The following is a 9,197-nucleotide window of genomic DNA, read 5'->3' as shown; positions in this document are numbered from 1 at the left end:
TACACTGTTGGTGGGAATGCAAACTAGTACAGCCACTATGGAGAACAGTGTGGAGATTCCTTAAAAAACTGGAAATAGAACTGCCTTATGATCCAGCAACCCCGCTGCTGGGCATACACACTGAGGAAACCAGAAGGGAAAGAGACACGTGTACCCCAATGTTCATCGCAGCACTGTTTGTAATAGCCAAGACATGGAAGCAACCTAGATGTCCATCAGCAGATGAATGGATAAGAAAGCTGTGGTACATATACACAATGGAGTATTACTCAGCCATTAAAAAGAATACATTTGAATCAGTTCTAATGAGGTGGATGAAACTGGAGCCTATTATACAGAGTGAAGTAAGCCAGAAGGAAAAACATAAATACAGTATACTAACGCACATATATGGAATTTAGAAAGATGGTAACAATAACCCGGTGTACGAGACAGCAAAAGAGACACTGATGTATAGAACAGTCTTATGGACTCTGTGGGAGAGGGAGAGGGTGGGAAGATTTGGGAGAATGGCAATGAAACATGTAAAATATCATGTAGGAAACGAGTTGCCAGTCCAGGTTCGATGCATGATGCTGGATGCTTGGGGCTGGTGCACTGGGACGGCCCAGAGGGATGGTATGGGGAGGGAGGAGGGAGGAGGGTTCGGGATGGGGAACACATGTATACCTGTGGCGGATTCATTTTGATATTTGGCAAAACTAATACAATTATGTAAAGTTTAAAAATAAAATAAAATTAGAGAAAAAAAAAAAAAGAATTCATGTAATCAAATATCAAAAAAAAAAAAATTCTATTAAAACCAGGTTAATTTAATGTTTTGCATTAAATGGGTTTGGTAAGTCACTAAAATACATATCAGATTAGTTAATTTATGGCAACATTACATTAAAAATAGAAAATAAAAAGTATTATGTAGAAATAATCTAAATTTTTATTCTCTCAGAAATGTCTTTAAATTTTATCCCATTTAAAGGAAACTGAAATTGGAAGTCTTAAAGAAGTCTTTAGGAATGAGGTTTACAATGAACATACAATGTGAAAATCCAGTCAGAGACCTGTATATAGGTCAAAGATTTTGCCAAATCCTCACTGAATGAATGCATGCTATACTAAGCTGAAATATTTAAGGTAGGCGTATATGATGTTTCATGATTCTTCAATTTAACTGACCTTCCTGATTAGTCAAGCAGTGATTGGTTTCAATGATATCACATAAAAGGTTTGCTCCTGCAGTATAAAATAACTAAAAAAAAGTTTCCAAAATTGATGTCAAAGGCAGGGGTAGAGTGATCAAATCCACAGTGGGGACAGATACACACCATTAAGTCTGTGCCATGGCTGCACTTACTGGGTCCTTCCATTTGGTGGTCTCTTTCCTGTGGATTGCCCGTTCTGACTCCAACATGCTGTCCAAGTCAGCGAAACAGTCACATCGGCTGGGTGCAGAGGGACCTTATCTTCTGGGAGCTTCTCCAGATAATGGATGCTCCTTGTGCTTTGTCTATGGGATAAATCACAATTCCAGGGTAGGACGTGCATCAGGAGGGTCCGTTGAACTGCAGCAAGAGTGGGTGGGCTGCCCACACCGTGTCTGGCCCCTCCACCTCTGCCTGGGCTCAGATGCCCAGATCATCATCCAGGGTCAGTGAAGCTTGAAAGTGAAAGCCAAGCCCACAGACACCATCTGCGGATGTGGAAAAACCTGTGAAGCAGGAGTCAGGAAAATTGGCTTTGAGGCTTGGCTGTGACTCTTTCCAGTAAGAATATTCTAGGCAAGTAGTAAAATTGCTCTGGGTGTAAATTTCCTTCAACTATAAAATGAGGATTAAAATTGCTACCTTGCCTGCCTCAGAAATTTCCTGTAAATATCGGTAACAGAGACCATTCCTGCATCTCTTCTGGAAAGAACTTTCTGCCTCCTTCCCATGTTTTTGTCTCTCTGCACTCTTCCCATTAGCAGCTCCTCAAAGTGAGGCAAAGGTGCTAATTTGTAAATAAAAGACATTTACTGGAGCATGTTTTACTAGTGGGCCTTAACCATCAAAATCTATATGTGGTCTCCATCCTTAGGTAGTAAATTGAGTTGGGTAAGATTTTCTTCCTAGTGAAGGCAGACTTTCTCTCTGGCATAATTTGGAGCCCAGGCATTTCTATGTATTGAAGAGTAGATGTAAGGTAATAGATTCTGCTTCCAAACCTTATCTTTGCATTTCATTTACATGAAACCTTGAATCAGGAAATAAAATTCCAGCCACTGGTTCTGTGCACTTTACCATCTGATTATTCATGGTTTGTATAACAGCTTTGGTCAGAAACGCAGATAAGAATAGAAGTTAAGTGGCAAGAACAACAGAAACTACTCCAAATCCCTAACTGTGAAGTTCAGAGAATATATGTTTTATGAAATAATGTACTAAACACAAAAAATAAAAAAAGTACAAGTGATGAATATAATTACTTCAGTGCTGTAAATCATCACAAAGGGTAAAGGAGATATTAATTTCCCATAGAAATGCAGAACTGTGATCTTGGCCCTGTTTTCTTGACCCCTGCAGGGATGTACCGATTAACCAGTGCAGCTAACTTCCGCCAAAAATGCAATATGTTTTAAGTGAATGATTACTAAGCTTTCCACTGAGTGAATATGAGGTATTTTTATTTTGGTTTGTTTTGCTATTCAGTTCAAGCAAGTGATCTCAGACAATGCAGTTAATTTTCTTATGCCTCAGTTTTTCTATCTGCAAAATGGACTTTATTGAAATAGTTCATTTTGTTTCAGCAGAGACTTTAGGGAATCAAATGAGATAGTATCTAGGAAGTGTGTGTGTGTCCAACTCTTTGTGATCCACAGGCTGTAGCCCACCAGGCTCCTGCATCCATGGGACTCTCCAGGCAAGAATACTGGAGTGGGTTGCCATTCCCTTCTCCAGGGGATCTTCCTCATGAGAGATTGAACCCGAGTCTCCTGCATTGCGTTGAGCCACCCAGAAAGTGTCTAGGAAAGTACTTTGCGAAATACAAAACAAAAATACACACACTGACAAATGTGTATATTTGACTATAATTTTTGAGAAAGGATGTGTTCCCCTCTTCCTTTCCTTGGGCGTCCTTTTTGAGCATCTAACACGAGCCAAGCACAGGACTAGCTTTTGTAGCTTGTGTCCTTCTCACTGGAAACTCACACCAACTCTTTTGAGATGGAAATTATTCCCATTTTCACAGATAAACAAAATAATGCTGGGAGGTCTGTCCCTCACTGACCATGAGGCCAGGTGCCCAGGCTTTCAGAGTTTCTGAGCTGCAGTAAGTAATGTTGGTGAATTATTAATCCCTAAACCACCTACTGCCTGTTGTAGCCACATTACCTTGAGTGAGGTGTAGTGAGAACAGATGTAGATAAAGAAAGAGAAATCAAAAAAAGGTTTACAAGTTTTATTTTAGTCACCATTCCCTGCAGAGAACACAGAAAAGTGTAGGGTCCCCTGGGGAAGGACCAGGGATGACCACAAGGCAGAAAGAGAGAAAAACTGTGAGCAAGAACTTTTTATTGTGATTCCCACAGGAATAAATGGGCAAGGCAGGGTGCCTAAGTTTAGGATTAGCTGCTAATGTACAGAATTTCAGCAGGCTTTGGGGCATAGAGGTTGCCCTTGGTTGCCTGGTACCTGGACCAGGATGATTAAGGCAGATGTATTATGGTCTGAAATATGATATCCTGATAAAGAAAGAGAATGAAGGTCTTAACTGAATGCTCAATAAAGAGAATTGACCATCCTCTAATCTGAACCTCCAAACATCAAGACAGCGCACACAGAAAAACTAAATTACACCACTTAACATTTGGAGGATGCACTGCCGATTTACTTTAATCTTCTCTTCTTTGAAAAAAATAATTGAGAAGCTAGTACATAGGGTAGCAATATGAAAAGAAACAAGAGATTCAGTGTTAGTCACTCAGTCACATCCCACTCTTTGTTACCCCATGGACTGAGCCCACCATGTTCCTTTGTTCATGAGATTCTCCAGGCAGGAATACTGGAGTGGGTTGCCATTTCCTACACCAAAGAGACTTAGTGTAGGGGCAAATCCCAGCTTTACTATTTACTAGCTATATAAACGTGAACAAAATATTTAATCTCTTAATGCTTCTGCTTCCTTCTATATGATACTAGAACTTGATTAGATAGGGTCTTGCAATTAGTTCTCTCTATATATTAGCTTTTGAAAAATCCAGTATCTAAATAAAGTTACAGAATTCCTTCAGAATTATTTATGAAATTTTGCTACCTTATACTGATTAAATGATAGCACTTATGTGAGACATTATAACAACTAATTATATAACCTAAGATCAAGTTTATTAGAATGAAGTGGAAATAAAATGGAGTTGCAACATATGAAAATCTTGAAATCTCTCAAAATAGTAATAAGAATTCCTCTGAGAATGATGAGTATTTGTTGTACTGTATGCATCTCAGTGATGGAGTCACTAAAAAAGAGTGAAAATATATCATCTATCCAAGACATCTTCAATATATTTTATTCATCCATTCTCTCATTACTAGTGCGGAAATGAATTACAAAGGAAAAATTGTTAGACTAGTGTAGAGCCTCGGAAGCGTCCGGTTTCACACCATTATTTTAGAACTGGATTCTTAATGGTGAGAGAGGAATCCCGTCTGTAAATACCCTGTAGAAACTGAGTCCTCGAGATCACTGGAGCTGAGTAGATTCAAATCCATTTCCCTCAGTTGGGCTTTAGGTCTTCTAGAAGGCCAAGCAACAGATGTCCCCTGAGGAGAGTCAGAAACAGCCTGGTTAAAGCAGAAGACTGTAGCGTCTCATTCCCTGCACACACTCTGTGGTCTTCCACTTGTCTGCGTGTTTCATTGATACACCCACGCCAGTATTCTTGGGGTTCCCTGGTGGCTCTGTTCATAAAGAATCTGCCATATGGGAGACCTGAGTTCAATTCCTGGGTTGGGAAGACCCCTGGAAAAGGGAAAGGCTATCCACTCCAGTATTCTGGCCTGGAGAATTCCGTGGACAGAGGAGCCTGGCAGGCTACAGTGCATCGGGTCACAAAGAGTCAGACATAACTCAGTGACTTTCACTCACTCGCTTTCCTTGATACAGAGAATTAGCGATGTGTAGATGTCACCTCTCACTTAGATCTGCATGATTAAAATGAGATGTATAACGACACTCACCTCCCAAGAATGCTGTGAAAAGTTAGCTCATGTGGCCAACACACTGACTAGCACACAGTAGGTCCCATATAAGTGCTTACTTGATCTTGGTAGGTTTTCACTAAGTGCTTAATGTGACTGGTCTTTTTTAATATACTCAAGCAGCATGTTGCTGTTTTTGCTTGGTTGTTAAGTCATGTCAGGATTGTAGCCTGCCAGGTTCCTCTCTTCACAGGGTTTTCCAGGCAAGAATGCTGCAGTGGGTTGCCATTTCCTTCTCCAGGAGATCTTCCCAGACCAAGGATTGAGCTTGCATCTCCTGCATTGGCAAGCAGATTATCACTGAGCCACCAGGAAAGCCCTATCTTAACTACCATAATCCCTTTCAAAATCTAAATAGATAGCTTTATCGTTGTTCCAAAGACCTTCATTTATTCTTTAAAATGATAGAGATAGTAAATATGAAAGCATCTTTTTAGCATCCATCAAATATGTACAGAGTGTCTATTGTGTTCTGTGTCTCATGGGATATTCTCTTTAGATGTATTTCCTCAATCATTCATCACTTTATTCATGTATCAATATCTGAGTGTTTGATACTAATTATTTTAATGTGGATAACAGAGACATTTCAGACCTGGAGGGAAACACTGTGTGGCCCTAAAAGCATCTTTGATGCCAGAGTTCCATGAATGACAGGGATGGTGATACCATTCCTTCTTGTCAAGCTCCTAGTATCCGGATAGACAAACCCTTCATTTGCCCCAAGCCAAGCTGTGCAGAGATCAGTGTTTACAATGTGTGGAAGCACATATGAAATAAATGGCGTGGGAAGAAGGTTCGCCATCTATTTTAAAATGCTACCTTCTATTTTAGACTGAACATGTACAATTTCTGTTTAGCAATTTTCAGCTAATTGTTGGATTAACATTTTTGGGAACAGATTGCAAACTTCAAAATGGAAAAGATCATTTTAGGGAGGGAAGCTAGGCAGCTGTCAGTGAGTCGGAATTAACATACATTTGCATAACAGATGTACAGTAAGGTGTCTATGACAGACAATCACTGAATATTAATGCTGTAGACCACGGCATCATTTGCGTAAATGCTGTCTGCTGGGTATTGAGGTTGGTGTGCTCTTTGCAGAAGACAAAGGGCCAGAGAATGGAACAGATGCACCAGATAGGCCAATGCATCTTAATTTATGACATCCTCATGAAAGGCCTTGTGGTGTGACTTCAGATTTTATTACAAATGATTTGGAGATAAAGGAACTAAGCAATTATCTTTTCCCCTACAGTTTAGTCTCTCTCAAAGGAAGAGGGTTCATTTGTGGACTGCCATTGTCATGCTCTCAGGAGAGCAGCATTCTTCTTTTTCTGGAAGTGGGAGTGGGGCAAGGAAGAAAAAGAAAGCTTTCCTGGATGTCAACATTGTGTCTTAAATAGATTTGGCTATTAGCATGTTGTCGGACCCCTGTCACAAAGCAATTCACCCCCACCCCCGCCACTTGAATGAAGCAGCAGGTGATTCCATGGTAGGTTTCAAATGGGATTTTTTTTTTTAAAGAATTAGCATTGAAGTATAAAACCCCATTTTGTTAAGTCAATGTTATAAACATGTGTTGAGCTTGTACAACATGCAAAGCACTGGATTCCCTTTCTCTGGTATTGTAATCAATAATTTACTGTCTTCCAGCCTGTCTCTATTGAGCCCCCCTCCCCACTAATTACACTCCACAGAATTGCTTGTCTTCTTTGCCTCTCAAGCATAACTAGTCCTTGATTGGCTAATGAAAAATGTCATGCATTTGATCAATATATATACATACATGTATATATATATATATTGCAGCACATAACATGTGCCACACCTTGTAATAGGTGCTGGGTATGAAAAGGGACAATGTTTTTCTCCTAAAGTTTCACTATGTAATGGAGATGACAATCAGCCAATCAACAAAAGTTTTATTGAGCAGCTACTATGCATTAGGCATTGTCAAGTTGCTAGATATGCAACAATAAAAAAAAAAATGGGCCATCATTGCCCTGAAGGCAATTTATTTCTGGTGGAAGCCAATAAATTGGTACCCAAGTAAATAAGATGACATTTGCTGCTGCTGCTGTTAAGTCGCTTTAGTCGTGTCCGACTCTGTGCGACCCCACAGACGGTAGCCCACCAGGCTCTGCCGTCCCTGGGATTCTCCAGGCAAGAACACTGGAGTGGGTTGCCATTGCCTTCTCCATTGTGTGAAAGTGAAAAGTGAAAGTGAAAGTGAAGTCGCTCAGTCGTGTCCGACTCATAGTGACCGCATGGACTGCAGCCTACCAGGCTCTTCCATCCATGGAATTTTCTAGGCAAGAGTACTGGAGTGACTTGCCATTGCCTTCTCCGAAGATGACATCAGGTAGGAGTAAAATAAGGTAAGGTGAGAGAGAGTGGTTGAGAGTGATTGAGAATGACTGGCATAGGGTAGGTCTTCTTTGTTTTAAATTATAAAAGACCTTTACATAAAAGTCAATCCTAAAGGAAATCAACCCTGAGTATTCATTGGAAGGACTGATGCTGAAGCTCCAGTACTTTGGCCACCTGATGCGAAGAGCCCACTCATTGGAAAAGTCCATGATGCTGGGAAAGATTGAAGACAGGAGGAGAAGGGAACAATAGAGGGTGAGATGGTTGGATGGCATCACTGACTCAATGGACATGAGTTTGAGCAAACTCTAGGAGACAGTGAAGGACAGGGAAGCCTGGTGTGCTGCAGTCCATGGGGTCACAAAGAGTCAGACACAACTGAGTGACTGAAAAATAGCAAATAAAAGTAACAATTGACCTGATACCTGAATGGTGAAAAGGAGGCAGCCATAAGGAACATCTGGAGTAATGTCATTCAAGTAGAAGAAATTACAAGCCCAACTGTTTCTGAGACTTAGTACGCAAGCAGGCACATAATTTGTTTGCAAGGAGATAAGCTGTAAATATTATGTAGCTTGCACGTGTAACACACCAGAACAGAGGAGAGCACTCCTAATCTAGCTGCATTGCAGTAAAGCTCAAGGAAGTTGGGAGAAATAATTCTTTTCTGTGTTGAACCATTCCTGAACTGAAGCCCAAAGCACAGGGAGAGCCTAAGTATTCCGAAAGGAGAACACACCACATGCAGAGAGCTTAGAGAGTGGTATAAGAAAGCAGAGCAATTCCTGAGAGTGGCATTTTGTGTGTATGTGGCTAGATCATAAATCGTGTGGAGGAAGCGAAGGTAGAATATGAAACTCTAAAGGCAGACCTGGGATTAGATTGAGAAGAGTTTGTGTGCTAAATTACCAATACAGGGGAATAAATAGACTCCTGACTTACAAATCTCATCTAAAGACACTAGATCATCTGGTAGACAGGCCGATGCAACATGCTAAAACACGTCTAACCCCCTGATTGTGGGGGAAACCTTTCACCTCTGGGGATAAAAGGTGTCACTTTAACAACTCAGATTTTTTTGATTCTCACCACAGTGGTTTACTCTAGACTTTAAACGACCTCCAGATCCTCCAGGGAGTTAAGAGAGATGCCCCCTAAGCAACAACCTTCTCTATGTCCCCTTATCAGTGTATTTGCCCACAAAGAGTTCAGAGTGCTCATCCCCACCAACATGTGCAGGGCTCACTGAGAGAATTGTTGTTGTTGCTGTTCAATCACTCAGTCGTGCCCAATTCTTTGTGATCCCATGGACTCCAGCACACCAGCCTTCTCTCCTTCATTATCTCCTGGAGTTTGCTCAAACTCTTGTCCATTGATTCAGTGATGCCATCCAACCATCATCCTCTGTTGACCCCTTCTCCTTCTGCCTTCAATCTTTCCTAGCATCAGGGTCTTTTCCAATGAATTGGCTTTTCACATCAGTTCAGTTCAGTTCAGTTCAGTTGCTCAATCGTGTCCGATTCTTTGCGACCCCATGAATTGCAGCATGCCAGGCCTCCCTGTCCATCACCAACTCCCGGAGTTCACTCA

The sequence above is a fragment of the Bison bison genome, unplaced genomic scaffold (assembly GCF_000754665.1).
Source record: "Bison bison bison isolate TAMUID 2011002044 unplaced genomic scaffold, Bison_UMD1.0 scf7180017864379, whole genome shotgun sequence".
Taxonomy (NCBI): Eukaryota; Metazoa; Chordata; class Mammalia; order Artiodactyla; family Bovidae; genus Bison; species Bison bison.
The sequence above is the reverse complement of the archived record's forward strand: the minus strand, read 5'-3'. Positions refer to the sequence as shown.